Source organism: Gobius niger (genome assembly GCF_951799975.1).
Source record: "Gobius niger genome assembly, chromosome: 14".
NCBI lineage: Eukaryota > Metazoa > Chordata > Actinopteri > Gobiiformes > Gobiidae > Gobius > Gobius niger.
The window spans coordinates 17684886-17712655 of NC_136865.1; the positions used below are offsets into that span (position 1 = coordinate 17684886).

Consider the following 27770-nt stretch of genomic DNA (forward strand, 5'->3'; position numbering starts at 1 on the left):
CCCGCGTTTTCAGTCATATTTCTTTCCACTTCATGTTGACTAGTACTTTTATTTTTTCTGAACTAATCTCAAAACCAGACTGCCACAGAATTTGCAGTAGATCTGATCCCCAAACAGATACTAGCTGTGAATACCTATCAGTTTACTTTAATATTTGAGGGTTTTTCCAATTAATACAATGACAATCAAGCACTTCATGAGACATATTTGGCAGTAAAAGTAACAAAATCAAGATATTTGCCAAAACAGTACTCATCCAAATGTTGTCAAGATGTTTATAAAAGAAATGAATCAATGCAGGTTGAGGCTTGTGCTAGCTCTCTTTGTTTATATAATCCTAATTTAACTTTAAGAGGAAATAATTGAATGTGTCTACATTAGCATAAAGGATCTTTCTCCTCAGAGTAACTGGAAAAAGATGGAAGATGAAGTGCATTCATAATGAATAGCAATTCATTCTTTACCCCCGAACTACTGAATTAGTAACAATCTCAGCCTCATATAATGCTTGTGGATTGTAATTTTGCTGAGTGAAATTGTCCCTTGTCTAATTATGTCTCTTCCTGCTCCATGGGAACTCCAGGCTAATTTCTGTTTACTTGATGTTAGCTTATGGGTGCTGTATATTTGCTCTTTTATTGGCTCGATCTCCCTGGGTCTGTCTCTGTCTGTCTGGCTAAACCCTCCGCCTTATCCAAAGGAAAAGCTTGGAGGCAGAAGCACTCACACTGGCCACAACCAGAGCCTCAGCAGCCACATAGAAATCAGGTCATTGAGCAGGGCCTGTGTCCCGGCATACCAGACATTACTGCCAGACAAAAGACCATGAAAAGAGGGACTCCTCACTCGGGTGGGTGCGCTGCTGTGTGTGTGTGTGTGTGTGTGTGTGTGTGTGCGTGCGTGTGTGTGTTGGTGCAAAGACAACATTGCATTGGACCCCAGAATTGGAAGCGAGCCTAGTCTTGCTTTTATTTCACCAATCCAAACTCTGGAGTGGGTCTTGACAGCTCGCCAAGCAGCCAGCGAGGAGCATACAAATGAATCTGTCACATTCACATCTATTCATGTCCCAATCCCTCCAGGAATGTCCCGCAGTGGGATCTTTAATTAACATGTGCACGCCAGAGTATTGTTTTAATTGTCGTCCAATAGTCCAAGTGCACACAGGCTGGCCACAGTGTAGATTTCTATTCAAGCAGGGAGAGTACATTGAGGAGGCTCATACCGTATTTGCACATTTAGGTTTTGTACTAGCACAGTATTTCTTATTCATGAGTGGGAAAAATCAATAGTTTTATAATTTCATTTCTTTTTGTTGCTAAATTAAGTTAAAAAGCTATATTGTACATTCTAGTCTTGGAATCACATACAGTATCTAACTTAAAAAAGGAGTTGGCGTATTTCATGTTGCCATTACTTCATTATTCAGTTGTGAAGTTTTGCCATTGGACAAATATATAAAATAAAGATTTATTATGCAACTTGAAAGGCTTTACAAAGTTAATTATGAGATTTCGCACACTGCTACAAACTTTCTGGCACTGAATTGCAGGTACTTGCCTCCGCTCCTGTCACTTCTTGCTGAGTTCAGTTTTTCCCACATCTTTCTTGAGCTTAGACACTGTTGCAGCACATTTTGTCAGACAGATCATGTACAATGTGTGTCTTCTTTTTGGAATAAATTGGAAAAAGATAGGCCCAAATTATAATCTTGACCACGGTCAGTCTCCATATCGTCCTGTGGCTTTTTAGCTGTCAATTTTGTTGTGGCTGTAAGAGCACCTGGTTTTGGACTTGAAAACCACAATTGCAACTTTCCCTGCACCGAGCCGGTTGCCCCAATACACAATAATGGAATCACGAAGAAGCCAACAGGCTATCGTGAAATATTTACAGCCAAGTTTGAGAAAAAAATGTATCTCCATTGTGTAATTGTATGTACAATATCCCTCTCTCCCGTTTTTCTTTTCTGTCAGCGTAGTATTTACTCTCACAAACAATTAATGAGTAAAAAAACACAACATGCTACGACACCTGCAGTGGCGCTTGTGGCCTCTAGGGGCACAAGTTACGTAGTTCTGATTTAAGAGTGAAAACTGCATTCATTAATTCATTTAAAGGTCTGTCTTGTCTACGTTCATGAACCATATTTGTAAAAACATATTTATTTGTTTTTATCTTGAAAACTTAAACATTAAATTGATTATTTTTGCCATATCGCCTAACCCTATAGTTATGATTTGGATACCCTCTTTGACATTAGGGCTGTGTACCGTTACATTTTTATTAATACCAGCACGTTAACGATACTTTGTTCACGAAACCGATACCTGAATGATGATGATTCAAAGTGCTTCACAGTTACATATACAAACAATTAATTAATTAATTTAAGTAAAAGGCAGAAGTGCAGATAAAGTACTTTCAGTTGTCATGAGATGGTTCATATGGCTCTAATATGTACTTAAGTGCTATCCCAGGAAAAGACTTGTACTGGACTAATATGGTCGTAGTTCCTGGTTCTTGTCAGGACTCGAGTAGCAACGTTCTGGATGTACACTGCTCAGCTGTCTAACAGTGAGCAGGCCTTTACAGTATAACCTTCTGGAGACAAATGCATGGATAAGTCTCTCTAAGTCTGGGTTTGACACTATTCCTCTGATCTTAGCAATGTTTTTCATATAATAAAAAGCTGTTGATGTTATTGCTTTGATATGGCTAGTTCAGGTCTGAGTCCATGATTACTCTTAGATTTCTAAACTAAACGTTTTTGGTTTTAGAGAGGGAGACTCTAGTTGACTGATTACACTTTCTCTTTGTGTCTGTGGGCCAAAAACAATGATCAAAGTTTTGTCTGAGTTTAGTTGAAGAAAGTTGTTTTGAATCCACAAACCAATCTGTTTGATGCAGTGACAAAGCGTTTCTACAGGCCCATGTTAGGCCGTCAGTGACACATAGACCTCAGTGTCATCTGCATAGTTGTTGTAAGATACATTATTATTGCTATTTATTAGCTGACCCAATGGAAGCATGTGCAAGTTGAATAAGAGGGGTCCTAAGATTTACCCCTGGGGGACTCCACAGGTTATGGTTTAATGGTGCCCTATTTGACATACAGTAATTTGTTGGCTTACCTCTGCAAACCTGATCTAAACAAGATCATTAGGCTCGTCCTGAGTAGACCTAAACCCAGACTGGACCTCGACTGGACGAGTGCAACAGTTAATTTAATGTTTTCATGGTATGAACTTGATGCTGATATTAGGTTTCGGGGAATGTGTTGTGACTGCTGCTGGTGTTCGTCTGGGCATCTTCATCAGTCGTAACAGGACTCTATTGTTTGCCATAATACAAAGAGGAGAGTGTGATTACCTCTTGGCTCAGATCAGCTGTATGTGGTCGTGGGACAGAGATGACAACATGTGTGGACTAATGTCTGTGTTAGTCAGTGCCAGTTTGTCAGCACTGACCCTCTCGATGCTACTGTATGTGTCCTGTGTCTGAGAATAGGGCCCACCCCAGGTTCAAAGAAAGAGGCTCCACAGTGACTCACTTGTCTTTACTGTGAACTTGAACAAAACTGTCCATTCAGCTCCGATGAGAATAGACATTTAACAAGACAACTCAGACCTCAAGTATTTGATGTCATCCTGCTAACTAGACTGTGACTATGACAGGCCGACCCAAGGGACTTTTTGATTAGCAGTCTCAATCAATCATTAGCACTATTGTCTTGCACATTTTCATTCATTAATTGCCTTACTGCTTAACCCAGAATTTGCTATGTACTTGTGTGTAAACATCTGAGGACAGGTATAACATCCACAGTCTATTATGTCATACCTTTATCAGAAAGGTAAACCAGAAATACACCAAACTTACCCACATATAAAGCGTATCAAAACGTAATACATAACTATTATCTCTACAATTGCAAAGTACCACCAAGTCTGAGAACCACTCCACTGCATGCAAACTTGATGCTATGGCAGACTCTGAAGCCTCCCCTCAAAAAGGGACAATAGCTTTTTGTCACCTGTGACTTGGCACCTGACAGTCCAGCCTTCGGGCCTGGGTCACTATTGTTGGGAGGATGAACTGAGAGCGTGCAGCAGTTGTGTTGAAATAAACGGTGCCGTGATACCTGTTACTCCCTCCGGGACGAAGGAGGCAGCTGCTACATTTGTGGTTTAGAGACAACAATGAGCAGGAAACACATGAGGAGATTCAGGTGAGGAGTATGAAAGCAACAGCAAGTGTGCCCTAACCGGCAACACAAGAGATAAAACAAGGGTCTCTGAAAGGAGTAGAGTTGTTTAGAGCAGAAAAGAAAGACGATGCTCTCTCTCTGAGAATAATTACTAGTGCTTTTACGTAGGAGGAGTGAATGCAGAATCTGTAAGTAGTTGTGTTTTTATTTGTGTCTTCTCAAAACTATTACCATAATTGGACTATACCAAAATAATGTTGCAATATAGCCTAGCAAGAAGCCGCAGTATAACACAAAATCACTCAGACTGACTGAGATTTCTACATTTTTAACATGTAGTATGTATGTAATGTTAATGTCCCTAACTATGATGTACATAATAAAGCACAATACACCAATAATAGCTAACAGTACAATTTTAAGTCATTTGCTTCATAAACTAGGTTATGTCAACAGGTTGAGCCGGTGCAGGAGTCTGCAAACACTTTCTAAAAGAGAAATGTAGGTTATTGACTCGTGGCTGAATATCAGCTGGCTCGTGCAGCAGACTTCAGCGAGTGCAATGTGCATGTCTGTACCTGTCTGAAGTGTTAGGAGACTTCAGAAGTGAGTTTTTATGGTCACTCTGATTTAAAACATCCAAACCCTCAAGACATACAGTATATAAAGCATGCTGTATTGTGCGTGTGGTACAATAGCTGTTCCCAAACTGTAGTAAAAAATTGGGGGAGGGTAAAGGCACCTCTAGTGGAAGTTCTTCCCTGGGACGCTTCAGTGTTCCTCCTGCACGCACGCTCTGTGGTGGGGGATGGGGCGTGCAAGGGATGGGAAGAAACTGGACTGCTTCAAAAGGCTGCCGTTAAAGAAGGAGAGCCCTGTGCGGGACGGGACGGGCCTGTCTGCCTCTGTGTGGGAGGGGGATTGTAGAAGTTCGCTCATGTGTAGTCAACTATGATTGATGTTTGATAGGGTCACAGGCACAGTTTTAGGGACTCTACTCATTGCATCAGTTCATTAGAGAAGGGATAGTTTGGTGGTGGCTTTGAAGCACATTAATTGAAAGAACAGTTTGTTTGTAACATATTGTAAAATGTATCAGTCAGGGCTTCAAGACAGTCATTGACTATTAGTTTTTCTCATGTATGATGCCCTAAATCATATAAAATCCACTTTCTCGTTTCATTATAACTTTTATAAACGACAAGCGAAGACACAGGTTAAATATGTATATAATATACTGTATGTTAACTTTTAATCTAGCTACAAGAGTCCGAAAGATTGCTACTAATTCAAATGTGTAGCTGTAAATGTAAATGTTGGATAGCTGTTATTGTAGGCCAACTAGTGTTTTCAATGGACCACTTATCAGTAACGGCTCTAGTATTGTCTTAGAAGTTTGATAATCACAGGACCAGACAGGTTCACTCCGGCTATACAAATTGCATGTTATTTTTAAAATCACACTCAGACTTGGAATTATTGTCCAGTCAAAATACAAGGATGTTTTTAAAGCTGAAATGTCTTTTTGTACACAGTGTCCGTGTCTTGCTCAAAGACTAAGCCTTGAGTAAAGAGAAGCTCTCCTGTTTGTCAAAGGGATAAAAGTTTAAACAAATATGAGGTAGGCCAAGGTTGGCCGTCCCGTCTGACTTCATATGGTGCACACTGGGTATCAGGGGCCGGAGCGACACCTGTGAAAACTATAGCACCGAACACGAGACTTAGCCAAACTAAAGAGGGGTGGAGATGAGGCAGACGCCGTCAGCCAAAGTAAAACAGCCATCACAATGAAATGAAAGTGAATGCGGCTGGTTTTGTGGCTGATGGAGTTAGATCAAAGTAACCAAGAAACAAAGTAGCATTTTGTGTTTTTACAGCCGCAATGCTTTAACTGGGCTTTAACGCCTCCTAGAAGGTTGGGGTTAAAATAATTATTCTGGTATCTGTGAGTAAGCCCCCGAATAAGCCCCTTTTAACAGTGATAACATTAGAATGCAACAGCGCTCTTACACAAGCAAAACATTTAGTATTAGTTAATACCGAGAGTAAATCTTTTAAGTGACAAAAGCGTCATGTTAAATGAACTGTAATTGATTCAACTTTCAATTTTGATTCATTTTATTTAATTTTATGGCCTTTGGAATCTGATTGTTCATGTTATTTTTAGGTTTTGTTTGTCCTATTATGCCGAGCCTAAAACAGAAATGTACTGTTTTGCTTAAACACTTAGACCCACCTGTCAGTTATTAGTCAGTTACTAGTACAATCTATCAGTTTTGGCTCAATAAGAGGAACATTCAGTTCAAAGTCATGGTCAAGATGTTTCGCCATTTAAATCACATATCCTTCATGAACAACAAAATGCTGACGATCAACAAAAGGGAGTTGCACAAAGTCTCTGCTATCACGTAAACCTTTCAGATGAAGGAATGAAGACAGCCCAATCTCGGTATGTCTTGCACGAATGGCATTCAGGTTAATCACCCTCTGAAAGCCGCGTGTAAAGAGCCGACGAGGACAACGCGACTTAAGCCGAATGGTTGGCACAAATTGAGGCAAAAACCATTGATCTTTTTTAAATCCAGTGTTTGGGAGTAAATCAGCTTTGAAGAGTCAAGCGGGGGATAAAGTGCCCGAGCTAATTATTAAAGTGGCTCCCTCAGTTTGTCCGCGTGGATCAAATACTGCGGGGCCCCAGATTTAAAAGCAGAGCCTCCATGACTAAGCACCGGCACTCCTGACATCTGCCACTCGATCCTACATGCCCTTTGGCCACAGCGCTGGGGCCAGATGTGGTGATACGGGCTTCCTGCAGTGGGCCGCAAAGCCCAAATTAAACAGGGTGTATCTGATAGGCTATATTCGTAAAAACAACTCAAATTACAGAAGATATGTTTCCCGATCTGTGATAATTGCAAAGTATTTAGTTTTAGAAGCCTGCCATTACACGCATTCATGCAGCCCATTCTTGGTTAGGACACAAGTCAGTGCAATGTTACTTCAACTTTTTGGGGGGGTCAGGCAGTGTATCACATCTGTTTGTGTAAAAAAAAAATGCACTGAACGTCTTTCTAAAAACAACATTGAGAAACTGTACACCTCGTCTCTCGCTGATGCCAGCAACACGCAGCACAAACCCGTCTGTAACTTCAGCCTGGTGTATATTCAAGAATGCTTTTGTTTTAGATACGGGACTCCCGCCTGACCCTCATTCTTTTCATATTAGAGTTTAAACTTTAAGCCGTGAGTCAGTTTTCAAGGGCACAGGCAGAAACCACCGCAGACAGTGGGGAGTCAGAGTGACACGGTAAAAAAGACGGTCAGCCTCAGTGTGGAGGAAATGGGAGGATTTGGCAGGGGTTGACTTCATGTTTTGGTCTGAGGCATGCAGCGGATTTCTCGTCACCGTCTCTGCCTGTTACAAAGAAGCGAGACGACTTTGCACAATAGGAGACACTAGTGAACGAGTTTATTAGATCTCTTTGAAAGATACTGTGACACAATTGGGTCAGTAAGATGTGTGGGAAATGGAGGCTTTGAAGGCACGTCAGACAATAGTGTAATAGGGCCTAACCTCCTAGTTAGAGATGTATATATTTTTTAATTCATCCAGTCCTTATATTTGAAGAGTTTAGTGGTGCAAGGCTAGTGCATGTCTATGGTAACAAGTAGCATGCATTAAAAACCTCTTCAAAATCATGGGGTCGTCCTCCAAAAGTTGCCATATCTGATTTGTAGAAAGCTCCTTTGTGAATTCCGCATGTAGTAATGCCGGCTGCAGGTAAACAAACTACTGTAGATCCGGTAACTTAGCAGATCAGGCCGCCACGGCGTAGCTTACAACCAGGAAGCTGATGCTGCTCAAATATAAGTTCTTTTAAATGCAAAATGGTTATATTTCATTACATTATTCAGTCAACACAGACATTTATATGGGTAGTCTGGTGTTATAAGTGATTTGCCTCAGGTGCACTGGGTCAGACTGTTTTTAAAGTAGGATACTAGTTACCATAGACATGCATTTGCCTAGCACTAGCCTAGCATCACTAAACTCTTCAAATATAAGGACTGCATGACAAAAAAAAAAGAATCTCCAGAAATCAACAGCACTCTGGATAACTAGGAAATGAGGCCCTATGTCAAAATCCTGAAATATCCCTTTAAATGAACGTCAAGAGGGGGAAAAGACACGTTAAAAATGTAGTTCAAGTTATTTTACTGACCTCACTGGTGAGATAAGCCATGATGCCTTTGTGACTTTGTACTGTGAATTGTCATGCTTGGGTTGGAATAAATTAAAAACATCAGCGGAGCCAGAAGAAGTAATTGTTAAAGCAAGTTTATAGCCATCACTTGCGTTTTTATCTTTAACCTCAAGCCAGTCAAGTGATGCAGTCATCATTATGAGACATTTCCCCACCTGCTCCTCACCCTGCCAGCCCAAATAAACCGTGAGTCCAGTGGGAAATGCCCCTGTGTATTATAAAGCTTTAGAGCTGATGTGTGTGAGATGGGCCCATCCATAAACCCTCTGTGTGGCCCTTTCTCGCTGCGTCTTACAACAATAGCCGCCGCAGTTAAATGTGATGGAGGAGCGCGGTGCCTGCCAGGATAAGGCCTGGGCAACAGCGACCGTGTCTGAGGGGAAGCTCTCTCCCTTTATCCTCGTCTTTGGTGCAGGCTATGAGCACACAGCAGTAGCTCCCATGATAAGGCTGTAAATCATGTCGGCTAAAAGTGGACCAATTTCAGTGGGGCGCTGTCTGGGCTGCACAATAAACAGCCTAGTTAAGTGACGCAATATCCTTATCGCAAGAAGCCACAATCTATCCCAAAATCAGTGAGGTTTTCCATCTGACTGAGATTTACATATTTTTGGCTAACACAGCCTAAAACAAAAACACATGGAAACTTTGAAAATGTGCACAGGTTCAGTTCAAGTCTTTTCCTTTTTAGCCCTTTGGGCCTGAACTTAAATGATTTTGACTCGATTCATTGAAAAGCAAAATGCCAAAGATTTTTGTTCAGTAAAATATTGCAATAAATAATATAATTGTCACTGTTAGCTAGAAGTTGACCGACATGGTTTTTTGGGGGGGATTTTTATTGGCCGGTGTCGATATGCTTGATTTTTCCAAATGTCTGGTCTATAATCCTGTAAAAACATAAATACTTTTATTTTAATACTTTTGGTGATTCAATCATAGTTTCTGTCTCAGCTTTGATTAGCTGCGGTTAGCATTAGCATTCTGTTGCTAGCCGTGGCATTTTGCACAGTGATCAAAAAAACATTGCAGAGGTTAAAACTAATTTGGCGATTGAATTCTCCAGTTTCTGGGCTTCAGAATGACATGCAGCATGTCCATATTGCCTGAAGTTGAGTTTGTTAGCTACAAGTTTGTATTTAACAAACTTGTAGCTAACAAATTTTCATTGCGACGTTTCTCTGGTTCACCTGAGGCCTAGGGAGTTGTTGGAGGATTCATTTTAAAGCCCTGACTACACTCTTTCCAATGGCTTTTATCGGCACTAGATCGACCGATAGCCGATATTGTAAAATCCCCAAATATTGGCCAATATATCGGTCGACCTCTACTCCTATGACTTATGATCGCCTCTTAAACTCAACTCTGTGAAGAAGCACTCACACCACAACTTGAATTCGTCTTTTTTTTTTTTTCTCTTATCATTTTCAAGCTACGCCACTTTAGAACCACAGAGCTAAAGCACTGACACAAAGGGCAAAAATCAGGCGACAACAACGTATCTATGCCCTGCAAGATATTTGGATGCGTCACATTTTAATTGCGGAAAATGAAGAACTGAGTTGGCAGCTGCGTGTCAACCTGCTGCTGCCTGTCTGTGGTTCACAAATAAACAAAACAGTGAGACGTAACAAGGAAGATGTAATCGTTCGTGCTATTGTGTCCCTAAATAACTACAATACTCAAATGTTGTGGTTCTTAACTTCAGACCTACTTTTGATGTACATCCTTTTAAAAGCTATTTCTTAAAGTACTACAACTTTATGGTGCTCTCAATAAAATTAAAACAATATTTCAAGTTTACCATGGATAGGATAGGATGGGATTATACAGCTTTTATATATTCATTAGCTCTCTTATTTTTTATTCATATGGCACTGAGCTGAGCTGCATGTTTTGCTGACAGACTCCCACTCCCAGTGTCCCTTGTTTAGGAGGAGGAGCTTTTAATTAAACTTTTAATTAAACTCTCTGGGTATGTTGTGTTTGGCTGTCCAATGTTGATGTTTGTGTTTTCAAAGGCTCTACATTTGGTTTACGACCCCACTTTGAACCATGGCCACACCCCCTACAATGGACTTTCCAGACTGCGTGCGTCTTCACCATGAACAGCACCGTCTTGTTTTACTCCTACATTTTTACCTTGTACATGTAGTTATTTAAAGCTATTTGTAAAACACAGTGGAGACAGTCTTTGGACATTGTTTGTGCTGGATATAGTTCGGTCCTTTTGGGACAAACAAACAACTTCCTAAGCCACCACTGCGAACCTTCAAAGAGATTATTATTATAACTTTTGTTTGTATTTAATGCCTTTTAAGAAATACAGAACATTATTGGTTTTCCCCCAGACTAGAGATGCGGCCTCGTGAGGCGATTTTTGTTATATTATAAACAGCCCGCCAATAAATTGCTCGTTCAGTTGTAGGCCTGATGAAGCCCCTTGGAAGCTTCAAAAAAATTTATACGGATAATGTAAAGTACTGTGTAACTTAACACCCGCCTTTACCAAGTGCATTTTCTCCAATTTGGCTTTCTTATCATTGCTTTTTTGTTGCTTTTTTGTGGCTTTATCGGTGCATATTCGTCGCTTTTTTGTCACTTATTTGTTGCTGTTTTGTCACTTTTCTTCTGCTCTTTTGTGCTGTTTTTGTTGCTTTTTCGTCACACATTTTTATCACTTTTCTGTTATTCTTTGGTTGCTTTTTTGATGCGTTTTTGTCTCTTTGTTGTCACATTTTTGCCTCTCTGTTGTTGCATTTTCTTTCTCGTTCTCGGCTAATCTTTGTTGCTATTTTGACCCTTTTTTTTCTATAAACCTTTAAATTTGGGTGAAGCCAAACAGGAGAAAATGTGCTTGGTTAAGAGCTTAAGGTATATCAGTAATTTGATTATGACCTAAGAATCTCTGCTCATTTTGAGTCACGAAACACTTCTATTTCTGATGCTGGGTTCCTTTCAGGTCAGCAATAAAGGCAGCCATATTGAATGTATTTTTCTTACGACAATAAAAGTGAGAGTGGCCTGTCGAGAGAATGCAGTGGAAAATTCCCAAGCCAACTTTAGAAGCCGTCCACGAGTGAAGGAGCAGGGTGAGGATTTGGGGTTAGAGGGAGCAGGCAAACATGGCGCTGGGTGGGAGTCCGTGGCTTTTTGAGGGAGGAGCAGCAGCTTTGTGCAAAAAAAATAAATGGCATGCCTACTGGAACTGCTCACTGTAGTTCCCCCTTAATTACAGCTCTGCTGGAGGACAGGGCCAGGCCTGCTGTATGAGTGTGTAACATTGGGAATACGCAAGCTTAAAGCAAGTTCAAGCAGAGGATTTGTTTCCTTTTAGGAATTACTAATTTACCTCAGTCAAATATATAGGGCGGATTTAGTGTAAGCTTTGTTGCACTAATTTAAGTGCAATGCGGCTGCGTGAATAAAACCTTTAATAATGTTTGGATGCACAAGCTACTACTCGACAGGAGACAATGAATTACTCTGTTTTGACATGTGCTTAGGTAATAGTTGTAATATCAATAGTAGTATAGTTGCACAAAACCCAACATGTTCATTTTCTAAGCCGATAAAAAGGGGCACTATATTGTAAGGCGTAATAACACCTTAGGAGCACTTCGACTTTTCACTCAAACTTGGCTGTAAACACTGCTAAAGTGGCGCTAGCCCGCAGTTAGCTTTGCCCGCTAGCCTGTTAGCTTCTTCTTCGTGATTTCACTAGTGTGTATTGCGCCTCCGACTCGGAGACAAGGAAGTTGCAGTTGTGGGTTTCTGGCCAGATACACCAGAGAGATATAAAAGACCCTCCAATCATCCCATTAACACTAACACTAAAACAACATTAAAAAGGATTTATTAAGGTAAACAAGTTGCTTACTTAGTTCTTCTTTAAATTAACTAAATAGGGCTGCTCAATATCGCCTAAATGTGTGCAGTTCAGTTTTAGTCATGGTTTTGGTCCTGATTTTATATTTTTAGTCTTGTTTTAACACAGTTTGATTATACATAAAATTGCTGAAGCATTTTTTTTATCCTAATGTAAGGCTATTGTACAGCTTAAAGTTTTTTGGGGATTCATGATTACAAACATAGCTCTGTCGCTCTAAAGACTCTAGATAATGGCAGCATGAACCAAACTTTGCTAACTCTGGCTAAGTCACAATACACCACAATAAACATCTGCTACTATTATTAACTCTACCGCCCAAAGCTTTTAGACCTAGCATCTTGGCGTGAATTGAAAGACGCCACTGTAAACAGCAAACACACACTGTATTATCTGGCTCATCCTGAAGGATGTTGAAATAATTTCCCTGTGTTGACCCTGGTCAGCAGTTCATGGTCCCTGGGACAAGAAACATGCAGAACCAACTCTTTTTTTAACGTGAAAGCAGATATGGCTCCATTAGAAATCCCCTCTATAAGTCTAGACAGCGGCTTTTTACTGTGAATGGCAATGTTTTGTCCTTGTCATGCTCTGTGCAGTTAAACCCTAGACCTGTTCAATTGGGGAATTCCTCAAACTGTTCATGTGCTACAAAAAACATATGCACTCGAACTAATTGGAGCAAACAGCAAATGTTTTTAGTGAGGTGTGAAAAATGCAGTTCACCACAAGTGATGCAAACTTATACGGCTGCTCGAATGATTGAAGTTTCGACTCCTGCATGTTCTGCATGTGATTCTTGTTTAGCCGTTCATAGAGAAGCCTTATCTCTCAAACGTTTAATTGAATCTCAATACTTCTTTAAAAAATAAATGTCACACACGGGAAAATTAACTGAATTAATGACTACCAAGTAAGTAAGTATGGATAAACGAAGGGTTTTGACCCAAAAAGAAAGATTTACCACCTAACTAATATCTGTAGCTCCAGCACAAGATTATCAATGCATCTTGGGCAAAATGTCCTGTTTAGGTCACAGTCTATTTCAGTAGAAATTGAGTCAAAGCTTTTCTTAGTTCTGTTTCCCACAGCCATTTTAGACGTTTTACCACTTATTTTGACTTCAGCAGTCTATAGACTCAGTGTGGCTTTTGTCTAAACACAGTTTTATAATTCACTTATGTGAGACTGAAAACAGTTCTTGTTTGTAGCCTGCAGTTCGATAAGTATTGCGTGTGCACTTGAGGAATCAAAGGAACAATTGTGGCCATCTAAAAACTCAGCACAAGCATATATAGGTCACAAGGCTAAAACAATGAGACAAGCTGTCAACCCCTTCACCATTGTTGGGCATTGTTCATGTTACAAGCTCTGCACAGCTTTAATTGGCTGGAGCCGAGTCACGAGTCTTCACAATTGGCTGTCACAGATCACCAGTTGACTGAGCGCAAAATTAAAATGCAAGTTAGTCATCAGAAGATCGTGTAGATCATTTATTTTTCAAATGTACATTACTGCAAGCCAGTTCACCCTAACCAAACACCACAACATATATTGTTTTGTAAATGCAGTTGAAATTGTGTCCGGAAAGGATCCAAAACATGCACTGTAGGCTCCTTCTGGCAAACCAAGAACGTAGTAAGTCCTGGCAAACGTGGCTCTAGATCTGGGTTGGTGACTCATTGCTCTTGGCCGGTTGCTCCAGAAAATATATCTTACAGTAGAGAAGATATGTCATGAAAAATTGACTTTTTGAGCTTCATAACCAATTTGTTTTCTCTTGGTTTACTGGTTTGGTTGAACTGAGGGAGCCCCCCAGTCCCTTCGAAATCCTGACCAGTCTTGTCTCTCGGTCCTTATTATTTTTGATTACTTGCACATTATTTCAAATGATGCAATACCAATGCCAATGCACCCAAAATAATGTTTTTAGACTTAATAATGCATGACGTGACCACTTTAAAGGGATATTTCAGGATTTTTGACATAGGGCCTCATTTCCTAGTTATCCAGATTGTTGTTGATTTCTGGAGATGTGTATATGTATTTTTTAATTCATGCAGTCCTTATATTTGAAGAATTCAGTGGTGCTAGGCTAGTGCTAGGCTAGCGCATGTCTATGGTAACTAGTAGCCTGCATTAAAAACAGTCTGACCCAAGCTCAGTGTACCTGAGGCAAATCACTTATAACCCATATAAATGTCTGTGTTGACTGAATAATGTTTGAAATAAACATTTTGCATTTAAAATAACTTATATTTGAGCTGCATCAGCTTCCTGGTTGTAAGCTACGCAGCGGCGGAGTGATCTGCTAGGTTACCGGATTTAAAGTAGTTTGTTTGCCTGCGGCCGGCATTACTACACGTGGAATTCACAAAGGAGCTTTCTACAAATCAGATATGGCAACGTTTGGAGTATGATTTTAAAGAGGTTTTTAATGCAGGCTACTAGTTACCATAGACATGCGCTAGCCTAGCACTAGCCAAGCACCACTAAACTCAACAAGAAATCAACAACACTCTGGTAAACTAGATAAATGAGACCCTATGTCAAAAATCCTGAAATATCCCTTTAACATTACCATTACCATCATGCAGAGCTTTGCTAAAAAGCTCTGCAGGTTTGAAGGTGCAGCATAAAAGTTACACATTGTCTTGAAATGGTCTTTTCCCACTGATATTTTACAATTATTGTCATAATGCAAAGACTAATGTTGTTTCTCCACCTGTTTATATTTTTTGTTTGGAAATATTGCCTTTGATGTGCTGATGTTATCTTTTCATTGCATCTAATAAGTGGACGTTTTACCTTGGGGCCCCCATGCTGTTGAACTATGCTTTTAAGAGGTTATGAAGAGGTGAGATGAGTCAGCGAGCCTCAGCAGGATCAGACTATCCTGGTGTGAGAAGACGCTGCCCTCCGTCTCTCCACCTACCACTCCCTGTCCAAAAACCACACGGGGATTGTGGGTAAAAATCTGGCAAAGTCAGCAAGTCATTATTTGGGAGAGGAAGGAAAGAGAATGGAGGAGGGGAGGAATGGCACTTGTCCTGATATGAGCCGTGTCCCAGAGCCTCTCGCACAGTAGAACAATAGACACTGACAGCTCACAGAGGCGACGGAGCAGGAGGAGCGAAGGATATGTGTCACAACTATCAGGAAGCAGAGCGGTTTGTGTGCGGGCAGCCTGTTGGTATTCAGGTGCAGGGAGCCGAACATCCCAGGCCTGTCTAAACTTGTGAAAACTTTCTGAGCCAATGAGCGGTGAGGAAGTGAGGCCCTCACCTGGAGAGAGGTGGCGTTGAGGGAAAGAGAGGTCGTGAACTTTTACCCTTGCAGCTCGAACTGTGGAGAACGGGTACTTTAGGAACTTTTCCCTTAACTAAACAACATTTTGAATGGCTTCCTCACATTCCCAACATCGACATTCTTCACAAGGATGAATTTATAATTATAAGCATGGAGTGAGTGACCTGGTAATGTTTGCAATATCGGCCTAAATCAAGCTAATATTTTCACGTGACATCACAACATTTTAAAGAGCCCCTAGTTAAAAATTTAGGGCAACTGAAAATTCCATGATGGTAACTATGGTAACTGGCAAACTGCTGAATCTTTAATCTTAGTTTTTGGTTAATATCTCATTCATTACTGGGACAATCCACATGAAACAAAAACTGTCTCGAAGTTCATCATCTTCTCTGTCAGCACGTCTAAACTATTTGAAGTTTCTTGACTGGAGCTTTTACAGCCTATAGATCAAAGTGCTGCCTCATTTGAAAGCTAAGACCTACAAAACTGATCAAAACTTTTTTGTAGCGTTTTTGCTGTGTTTTTTGTTGTTGTTTTTGGTCGTGTCTTGTTCACTTTTTCATCACATTTTTATCACTTTTTTGTCGCTCTTTTGTGGCTTTCGTGTTGATTTTTTTGTCTGTTGTTGATTGTGGGTTTTCATGTTTTTGTCACTTTTTTGCCATGTTTTTGTTGTGTTTTCCTTTTTTTTTTCTTTGCTTTTTCATCTCATTTACGTCACGTTTTTGCCCCTTTTTGTTGCTTTTCATCACTCTTTAGTCGCGTGTTTTTGTCACTCTTGTGTGTCCAATTATTTTCTCTGAAAGTGGAGACAATATTCAAAAACATGAGCGTGATGTTGTCCAGTAGAAAGGACTTCCAGCCATAAAAATAATCTGTCAGGTTTCTGAACCCATTCACTGTCAAATACTGAAGAGGAAAATCATTTGTCAGCTTTAGTTTTAGAGATTTCTTACAAAAACTGTATTTCTCCCATAGAAGTAGAGTTTGCTTTTAGCGCATTGAGACTCTTGCGCCCACACAAAGTCATGGTTTATTTTTCTTCCTCATTTCTATAGTGAGGAAGGTCTCTTGAGGTAATTCCAAAACAGAGGATCACTTTTCCCGTAAACTAGAGTAAGGCTTTCACAGTAAGACTTCTGATTTCTGCGTACGTCTTGGGGGTTTGTCTATTTGTTTGCAATAGGAAGAAGTCTGTGTCTTGGCCCTCTCATTTCCGTGGCTACATCCTTCAGCGTTTTTGCGACCGCTCAGGGCAGAGACTCCTTAATCCCGTTAGTCTGCTTGTTGTCTGTCACCTGCAGCTGATAGAAGATTACCATGATGTGACGTGCGGCGTGTGACTCAAGAAGAGATTTGTATCAGAGATTTTTCAATGCCACGAGCAATACGTTAAACTGAACTCTTCCATAATTTTTAAGAGGACTCTGCTTTGGCAGTTTTTGGTTGAAGCCGCAGAGTGGACGGAAACTCAAGGATCAAGGTGTGGCTAGTTTTGATTTAAATAGACTGATATGAACCAGTGCTTAATGACAAAGACCTAAAAATAATTCATTTTCAACCTCCCTGTGATTTATGAGTCACAACCCAACCAGCTGAGATAAAACAATTAGTCACGTTTCTCATAAGAGCCTTTATTTTTATGGTATTTTTATTATTATTTATGGCATTGTAATTGCTGTGTTGACACAGCTCTTGCCTTTCGTATTTCAGGTAAGTCACATGGACAAACAGGAGGTCAGACAGGTGGCGAGAGCTCAAGTCCAAGTCTGCCCCTAGGATTTCCGCTTCTTCTCTTTTTGCCAAAACCATATGTTATATAATCTGAGGCTCTTGGTAGGACTGAGAGAGACAGTGGAGAATAAGGTTGGGTAACATTTGTGTCTGAATAGGTTATGAAATGTGTCTTTTTATTTCATTCTTTTTGGACAATGTAAACAAACATGTCTATGCAGGTTTTTAAAATGTATTTTCAAAATTTGAATGCCAACCAGCCATTGTTAGCCTCAAGATATATGCATATATGCTCTCCAGACCTTTTAATATGTGGCTTAAAAAGATTGGCTGCCTCAACAATGATATTTTACTTTCTTAAATGTATTTTCAAAGAAAATAAACTAAGGCCTGGAGCACCTTCTGCTTCAAAAATGTAGAGGACAGTAATGTGTTCCCTGTATGAAGAGGTTTACAAGTGAATACAGATCGGGGCAGTTCAGCTGTAAGAGGAATTTACTTGATAAGTCTTCTTATCATGCATGGATACTTTTTCAAACAAATAGGAGGAAAAGTACACAAAAGAATGCCCAGAAGTTTCCATTGACTTTCTTCGACATTTAAACGTTCAAGGAGCGGCATGTGCAGTGCGAGCCTGGTACCTGTGGACCAGATGGTAGTGAAAGGTTTTTGAAGCTTAAATCAACAGCACATGGACTGTACTCTTGAGAACATGCACTTGAACACCAGCAGAGAAAAAGGGACAGCTGTATTTTAAGCAGAAGCAGTTCTCCACAACTAAAGGAGGCTATATACTTGAACGTCAATGTACAATTATACACAAGAACCTGTCGGTGCAGTGATTACAGTGAATAGGGGAGTCTGTCCAAGGCCCTTAAAAATACTAAACATTTCTTGGGGCTTTTACACCAAAATATTACTTTATCAATTTTTTGTCAAAACCACTAAGTATTCTGGGAAACGGGGTACATGGCATGATTATAAAACATAATAAATGATAAAGCTTGTCCTTCAAACAAAAGCATGAGGACACTAAGATGTATTTAGTTACGAGTAAATTACCTGCAGCTATCAGATCTAGTGGCTTTTTTCCTCTAGTTTCTTACAGTTGTTTATATTGTTATGGTAATGTTACTCTATGCACAATGTTGGCCAGTTACATACAGTTAATAACCATCAATCCCAAACTCTGTTAACAGCATTTATTCATATCTTTCCAACTTATGCACAAGTACTGTGTTTTACGGGGGAGGGACTGACGCGTCACAGCTGCTTTTCTCAATCTCAAAGGAATGTTCGACCTGTCTCCTCCACTGATGTCCTTCTGCTCAGCTCCTCTGTTATGTGTCAACCCCCCGCACTCACTCAAACACAGGTTAATCCCTAATGCATGAGTCCTCTTTTGGTCTTAACCCCCTGGTCCTGACAAGAATAAAGTTATGGTGCTGGGGGGTGGGCGATACCTGTCTTCTCTCCTCCACCCAGACGGGCCGGGCCAGAACACGGCAGCAGACGGAGTAGCTGGGTTTAACTTGTCCCAGATGTGCAGCCCGTATAGACCATGTGCGCGACAGCAACTTCAGCAAAATGGAAGGAAGGAGTAGAGAGGGTGAAGATAAGAATGTTTTTTAACTTGTGAAACATGAAATGCCAATGTTAAGGCGTTGGAAAATATTTCAAAGCCCCAATAAAGCATAAAGAACCTTTTTTAAGATTTTAGTTTTTCAATATAGTCATCTGTAATCAGTTTCAGAATAGAAATATTGCATTCTCCTATTCACTGTTGTCTTCTCTAGCACAATAGTTATTTTTGTATTTAATGCAGTCATGTGACTAATTGGAGGTCAACGTCAGTCCAAGCAGCAATAATCATTTTCATGTGCCTTTTACTTCCTCTCACTAATTGGTAAAACCAAAGTAGGAATTGTGAGTTGAAAGCAATATGAATGACCTTGTTCCAGACTGATTAACCTAATTTGTTTCTAAAGTATAAGAGGAACAAGCATTACTATACTTCTCTGTTCAAAGTATCAATTGGGAAGTTGAGGTTTCTTTTGAAAATACTCTTATTGGACTCTTTCATGCATATATTATGAGGTAACAAGTTTCCCACAGCTTATTTCCCAGAAGTTCCGATCGTAACCACGTTCATTTTCTGAACTTGTCCGAATTTCCGTCCGCTCTGGCCAGTCCGTTCCTCCAAGAATGTAAAATATGTTATGCAGGTTAAAAAAAAAATTGCTCTGTCTGGATTATTTTTCCATGTTTGTGAGAGCTGAAAATTCTGGCAGGAGTCGGTCTAAAGATACTTGGTGGAAGGGCAGGAACAGCACTAGGCATTTTGGTCATTCTTTACATTTATGATTATTCCCTTCTACAAACGCATGTATTTTCCGAACTGATAAAGAAACCTTGAGCCAAACTGAAATAACACCTGATGCAACCCTTTCAATTTATCTGGGATTGGAGTTAGCACAAAGATCATCAGATCACCATCTTAGTTATATATTAACCTTTAAAAATGGCAAGATCTATATGTTGTCCCCTATTTTGGTCTGCCCTTGTTTAAAAGAGTTTCTATGGGTCCAGGGACCAAAGCCACCGTTGCATGGAGTGACCTAATGCGAATGGCAGCGGGGTGAGCACTATTCACTGTTCTGTGTGTCTCTTCTGTGCGGTGATTATGGTCTGTCCTGTCACTAAGCACTTTGTCACGCTCGGCAGAAAAACCACACTGAGGGGGCTTGTCGAGGGGCAGGAATGTCACTTGTACTGTAAAAGAGAAGGATGAGCAGGTCAAAGGAAAATAATAAAACATCCTACAAATAACATACCTAATAACTATGTCTAATCTTCTTTGAGCTATATTATCTTTCACATTATAATACCTAATGTAATCATAATGTTGGGTCCACGGTTCATTTAAATTAACTGGAATCAATCAAATTGAAATCCTAACAGCGCTCAGCAAGTCATTAGACAGCAATTCGTTAGGTAATATCATGTCATCTAGAAACAATAAAAGTCTAGTCTCCATGGAGTCCCATTACCGTATGCAGTGGGAGTGGCTTTGTAATTTCTTACATTTCTCCCAAAATTGGTCATAAAATGTGATCTGATCTTCATCAAAAATCATAAGAATGAGCAAACGGTGTCTGCCTATACTAATACCACCCAAACAATTAGTTGTTATGATATTTTCAATGGCCATAACATGTAAACATTCACAAGACAGGGAGGATAAAGAGAGTACACCCAGGAATCTCACTAAACTGCAACAGTTTTGTAAAGAGGAATGGTCTAAGATTCATCCTGATCATTGTGAGCGTCTAATCTGCAACGACAGAAATTACTGCAAAAGAAGGGTCAGCCAGCTATTTAATACAAAGGATCACTTACTTATTCCACCTTGCTTTGAATGTCTTAGTTTTTAACTATTCAGTCCACTGTATATTTTGCCAGCAGAGCTTTGGAGCATCCAAGAGCTCTTTCGCAAACCAAAGTTGAATAGTTTGGGCGGAACACACAACGTCATGTATGGAGGACAAATGGAACAGCACACAAACATCAAAACCCTATCCTCACTGTGAAGTCTGGTGCGGTGATAATCATGGTGTGGGGCTGTTTTGTTGCCTCAGGGCTTGGACAACCTGCTAGCATCAATGGAAAAATGTATTCACAAGTTTATCAAGATATTTTGCAGAAAAATAATAATAATAATAATAATAATGCATTAATATATAATAATATATATATATAATATATAGCGCTTTTCTGGACACTCAAAGACGCTTTACATTGCACTATTCGTTCACTCCATACTCGGTGGTGGTAAGCTACTATTGTAGCCACAGCTGCTCTGGGGAAAACTGACGGAAGCGAGGCAACCAGTCTGCGCCATCGGCCCCTCCGACCACCACCAACCATTCACTCACTCACTACATTCGCTAGGCTTCCTGGTGTTACCAAACGGTCTCCCATCCAAGTACCGACCAGGCCCTTTCCTGCTTAGCTTCCAAGGTCTGACGGGATTGGGCATGGCAAAAGGCGGTATGGCCTGACACATTCACAACAGCGTGGAATGAGTAAGTGATCCCTTGTATTAAATAGCTGGCTGACCCTTCTTTTGCAGAAACAACTGCGTTCCTGTTGTTGCAGATTGAAAGCTCACAACGATGAGGATGAATCTTTGACCATTTCTCTTTACAAAACTGTTGCAGTTCAGTGAGATTTCTGGATTCACTTACTTTTTCCTCCCTGTCCTGTGAATGTTTACATGTTATGGTCAATAAAAATATGATGTAAAAACATAATGTAAATGTTTGGGTGATATTGGTTTAAGCAGACACTGTTTATTCATTCTTATTGTTTTGACGAAGCTCAGACCACATTTTATGAGCAATGTAGGAAGAAATGTGAGAAATTCCAAGGCATTCACATACACTTTCCTCCCACTGTATGTAAAACCTGCTAATCCTGTTGTAGTTTAGAGCTTTAAAAATATGTGTTAAGATGCTTGTGATCCTCGTATTATTTCATCAGTTATTTTTTTGGTCTTCTCTGAAATATTTAAATCTACAACAATCTACAAACTTATTGTACATAGTTATTCAACCTTATTGTTAGTTGTTATTTTTCTTGAACGTTGGTCAGATGGAAGCACCTTTTCAAAAGCTTTCATTTCCTAATAGTTCATTTCAGTACTTGCTGACTGAAAAGTTTATACGAGTTGCGAGTCTGCAGCCCACTGGTGTCTGGGTCATGAGTATAAATATCCAGACCAGAGGGAATCGCCACCCGCCGGGCTCCTCTTAAGCTGTTAGCAGGGTGTTGATGTTGTCACTTCTTCCCAAAATCTTTCTCTCTCATAACAAACAGACCTTCCATGATAAAGGCATGTCGTGTCGTAACCTTCGACAGAGAAATTATGCCCTTGTAGAAGCGAAACAAACTTTGGGTGGATACACTTACCAGAACTGAAGCTTGACACGGTTAAACTGTAAATGTGACTTGATAAATAGTAAAATGTCACTTTTTTTCCACCCCTGAAGGCATGTAAGGGGCAAAGTCATTAAAATGCCTTTGAGTGATCACACAAGTGGTCAGCATTAACACCATTCACTTCATGCCATTAGGTGTTCAATTACATGTGGTATGTGTGCCATAAAAAGTAAAGCTAAGCATCGGCTAAAGACGTATTTTTAAAAGTGGAGTAGCCAGACATTTTACTTTTATCTTATCGTTTTTTGACCTTGCTTTCTGGGGCTGATGAGCAATGGCACAATATAGACAATATTTAAAGAGTAGCGATTACCACAACTGAAGTTATTAAACTGTGTCCAATCATTTCCCACTCTCCATGTTCATACTGCTGAAGTGTCCTTGGGTTGTCTTGTATTGTCATTGGGGGTGCATGGTCGTAAACTGAAATTGCTTGCTAGTCAGATTGTGCTACAATATCAGGATTAAACAGGAGGTAAAGAAAACCAAATTAAGACAATCCCAGAAATGCTGCTTGCTAATATACCAAACGATTTTGAATTATGCGGTCAAGTATGAATGTGCAAATGATTAAATACTGCAAAAACAGCATTCCAGGTTCAGCCATATTGTTGTCATATCAGGTGCACAAAGAACATGGTCCTCTGATGCTTTTCCAAACAGAGCTTGGTTTAAAAATACTTGGACATCGCAGCATGTTAACTTTCACAACGTCCTGTGTGAAATATCGCACATGGAGCTGGCCCCAAACACCCTCCCACTTCGTTAGTTTACACTTTTAGAGACCTGCTCCTGGGCTAAACCATTAATATTGTTGTTATTGCGTGTTATGTAAAACCTGGCTACCATTGACGTTTGTTTGTCCTATTACAGTACAGTGCGTCCTCTATGTTCCCCCTTCAAATACATGTCGTGACCTTCCAAAGTAATTTCTGAAAATAAATAAAAACATGTTTTCTCAGACTGTTTATGTTTTGGAAAGTTAGTTGTGGATGTGCGATGTGGTGCCAAAAGCAAGTGTGCATAGAGGCCTTAATGGCTGATCATAAAACTCTGCTCTTTTATGGGAACTGGACTTTAAAGGGGCTTCTTTTCACAGTTTTGTTAACAAGGCGCAGGCTGCTGCAGAAACAAAGGGTGTTTTCCCTTTCGCTTTTTACAAACAGCGAGGGACATTTAAACTTTGCCTCGATTAGTTTTGTAAAATGTCGTTGTAATTGGCTCCTCGATAGTCTATATCGTACACTCTTAAAGCATTATCTTAAACAAGTGGTTATGGTCACAACTTATAGTATGTGGGGATTTTCTGGTGGTGACCATTTTTACCAGTGTAGTCCAACCCAAATTCAGGATGGGGCTAATATGTTTGAAGTGTTTGATTTTTTTTAGCATTCATTCTAAGTCATTCTAGTTTAGTTATATGATGCATGTGTTGTCTTTGTCTAGTAATGATTTATGTAATGATTTTAATTTCAGTTTAATTGGAAAACATATAAGGTGATGAAAAGTTCATTTATCCAGGCTACAGTGGCCCACTTGCAGTTGTCTGTTGCGTTGGGTTACAAGAACAGCTCATACTTGTCCTGCCTGACAAGTTGTGTAGGTCTTTAACCTGTCAGGAGCCATCTCTGGCTTAATTTACCCCCACATACCAGTCACAGATACTGTACATGCCCTCAGATTCCCACAGCAGAGAAGGCAGTGGGCAGGGTAGTCGTCCCCAAACTGTCTCCTCACCTTTCAACCTCCCAACCCTAGTCCTGGAAGCACCGTATAACTCTAGAGGTTAAAGTTTAGTCTTAGCAATGTGTCTGGGGAAAAGATTTAACTTCTATGTGGCTTGACCCAGACTGTCACTGTTTAATCTTATACAATTGTAAACTGGCTTATGTTTGTCTTTCTTGGTATCGTGTGTTAAAGGGAAGGTTGTTGGGTTTTTTTTTTGTAAATATTTCAAAATGATTACCTATGTGTGTCTCAGATATGAGGTAAGCATGTTCAGATCAAATAGTGGTTTCACTGATGACAATTTTGATTTCTTCCCAATTATGGAAAACTTTGATGAGCAAGTTGTATGCCTTGTTTTCCTTTTTTTGAGTTTTGAGAGACTGCTCTTTGCGTTGCCAGATCAGTTTGCAGTAAACACAAATGTCTCCCTCTCACTACCAAAATCTTACCCCCATGTCCCCGATCAACCTTTAATTGGTGCTAGTGCAGTCCTCCAGTTGTTACAGCTCAGTGACTGAACTCTGGAGGTTCTCAGCCTGAGATGTGGAATGCTCATAGTCCACAAAGCGTGTATGTGTTCGGGCAGCAGTTGTAATTTCAATATTGTACATGCTACGTACATGCCTTTTTAGGTTTAGGATACTTGCAAACAGCTGCAATGTTTTATGGTGGTCTCTGTATCCCATGACTGTGTCTTCATTTGACCTCTCGGACTGAATAAAACGCCAAGTAATGTGTCTGGAAATCTTTTTACTATGTCACTGCTCCCGACCGCTGCATGACTTCTTGAATCTATCACCATACTGTTACCATTTGCCCATAATTTTTTTTATCAGACTAAAGCTTAAGCTAATTGCAAACTGCTGTTGTTTTTTATGGAATACATTGTCTAAATTGTCACTGCCGGTCCCATGCTCTCAATGTCCCAGTGGAAATATTTAGTAATGGCTGATTGAAATTGCAAGCTTTCATTAAGCTTCAGTCTGGCTTTAGCCCGACCGCCTTTGATCAGGGGGTCCGCGTTGGCCCATTACCCATCATACCTCAGTGTAGCCGGGATTAAATTTGTCAAGAGTTGTTACGGTAACCTTTGTTTGATCAGCCAGAACCTGTTCACTATATCCTGCATTGTAAAACTTCTGGTTTCCAAAGCTAGGACCTCTGACACTTGATCTTACATTTCTATTTATCAGGTTTGTGTAATTTGGAGTAATTGCCAGTTTAAAGTTTATATTGTTAAGGCTGCTACCAAAGCTACTATTCTAATATTGGCAGTGAAGCATAAGTCGTTTCAAATATACAGAATATGTAACACATGACTAATATTATATCTGAAGGGGGATGCATTTTAGATTTTACTTCTCAGGTCCATTTCACAACTTGTATGCTATACTGTACTTTTGATTTCATAACTACAATAAAAGGTTCCCGTTTGAGCACGTACCCTCTGCTCAGGCTCCCCCCAAATCCTTGGCCCATTTGCTACGGCCCGAGGAAATATCAGTCACACCCCAAACAAATTACAGCAGCGTGGGCTTCGCCACCAGCTGTGAGGCATTACACAGGCCGAGCATAATTACAGTTGTACACGTCGAATTCCAGGCGGAAAGATCACATGTCTGACCCGATTCTGTGGCATCAGCGCTCGTTTTTATTAGCGGACTTAAAGGTGGGCGTCGTACCGCAAAACCTGTAAAATAAACCCTGCCCTCTCCAATATGGTTCCTATCACATCAGACTTGCACTTGTGGCAGAAATTCCAGCCCTATAGCAAATACTCGGGCTGCATTTAATCAAATCGGCCTCTGCCACGGCATGCTCAGAAAGTGCAGCGGACTTTGAGAGCTGCACTCAATGTCACAGAAGAGGCTTTTCGTAATGTTACGGGCGCGCGGTGGGCTGAAAGCAGACGTTTGGCTCGAGCCTTTGAACACTTGACAAAACCGTTTCATGCTTTGCCAAAAGATGTCAGCCGTGCACTTTACTGAAGGTTCTGATTTGACTGATTTTCTTCCCACTTAAGTGTCGGTTTCTGTACTCAGCCGCTTTTTGCACCTGTATTGTGATTATAATTTGTCTTAATTGAAACAAAAAATTATAATCTTCTTATCCCACAACTTCTAATGGAGCTCTGAGCTTTTTTGACAGATTTTTTTATTAAAAGGAGGACATTTTTATATATTGTATTCATAACACTGCATCTGTAATTTATGTAAATAGCTTTCATTTTCTTTAAAATACAGTTGCTTGTTAGGTTGGAAAAGCATATTGGGGTCCCCCATGTATCACTGGTAAAATAGGGGTCACTCAGAGAAAAATGTGTCGAGCCAATCAGGGCTGTACAATATAATAAGCAATATTATAAACGTTTGTTAGTACATTGCAAGGTGATGTAATTGCCATCTCGCAAGAAGCAGCAATATATCGAATCAACCTCCATTTTCTTTGCGTAGCTTTGATCCATTCATTCATTCATTCATTTATTATCTTCCACTTTTCCGTTGCCGGGTCGTAAATCACATTGCACCAGCCCCTTATGGCTCCCCCTGTAGGTGGTGGGTCCACAGAAGGACGGCCTCATGGTTCTCAGGCCTGTTGGTCTCTCATAAGGGGCTTCTGAACCGCTCTTTGTCTGACTCGTCATGAGTTACTTAGTTCTGCCTTAAGTTTTTGCCTTTTTTTTTGTTTTTGTTTTTTGTGCAGCCCAAGAACATTGATGAAGTTCAGCTCAACCAGAGACTGTTTTCCATATTGGCCTTGGATCTTTGTGTATTTTTCTCATTGTCACTTTAGACACTCCGTAGAGCAGTTTCCTGTCATCTTCCTGCTCCAATTTTCAGGAAGACACACTGTAAAACTCTATTGTCTGTCCACCTTTTCTCAGAGAAGATGTACAGTGTATTATTAATGATGATTCAGCACTGCTCCGGGAATTGTTATGGCAATGGTCCGAGGGCTGGCTCCACTCCACCCTTCCATATTTATCTCGGTGTTCTCTCCTCCTGCTCTGCGCTTTGAAGACACGGCCAAAAATTACAGTGTACTAGTCTCTCCCAGATGCACAGCTTTAACCCTAGAATTTAAACAGAGCAGGTGTCCCCCTCAGCAGCAGGGCAAGATGAGTCACTGTTGTTGTCATAGAGACGCAGGGGGGACCTTCACTTCCCGTCCCATCATGCTTTGCTCTCTCCAGATATCCTGTCGGCCTGGGAAGGGGAAGATTAGACGGCTATCATCATGTTTTCTTTCATCCAAGAGTTTGTATCACATCAGAACAACGGCATTAGGATTATGATAGTTAATGGAATTTCTTGATAACATGGAAAGTCTCATGTTTTGACTTTCTAATATATGTATAAGTAACGAGCAGAAACCAAACGTCTTTATTATATTTATATGTAATGATACTTTTGTTTGAGCACAACATTTGGGCACATCTAAGCCTGGTTTGCGAATGGACTGTGGGAAAGTTCATCAGCAGCTTGTAAAAGAAGGGTGGGCCATGTCTCTCTGTATCAACACACTGCAAAGGCATCTGCAAACTCAGCAACTTTATCAAAACGCTCCTAAAAACGTTTTGCTAAATCTTGGTGACATGTTCGTAAATCATTTTCATAACACGTGATTCACT

At 40.3% G+C, this 27770-nt stretch overlaps 1 protein-coding gene across 1 annotated transcript in view; it reads left to right on the forward strand.

The window, feature by feature from the left end:
* Positions 1–27770, forward strand: part of pard6gb (par-6 family cell polarity regulator gamma b) — a 35994-nt gene that overhangs the window by 6042 nt on the left and 2182 nt on the right. The window lies entirely within an intron of this gene.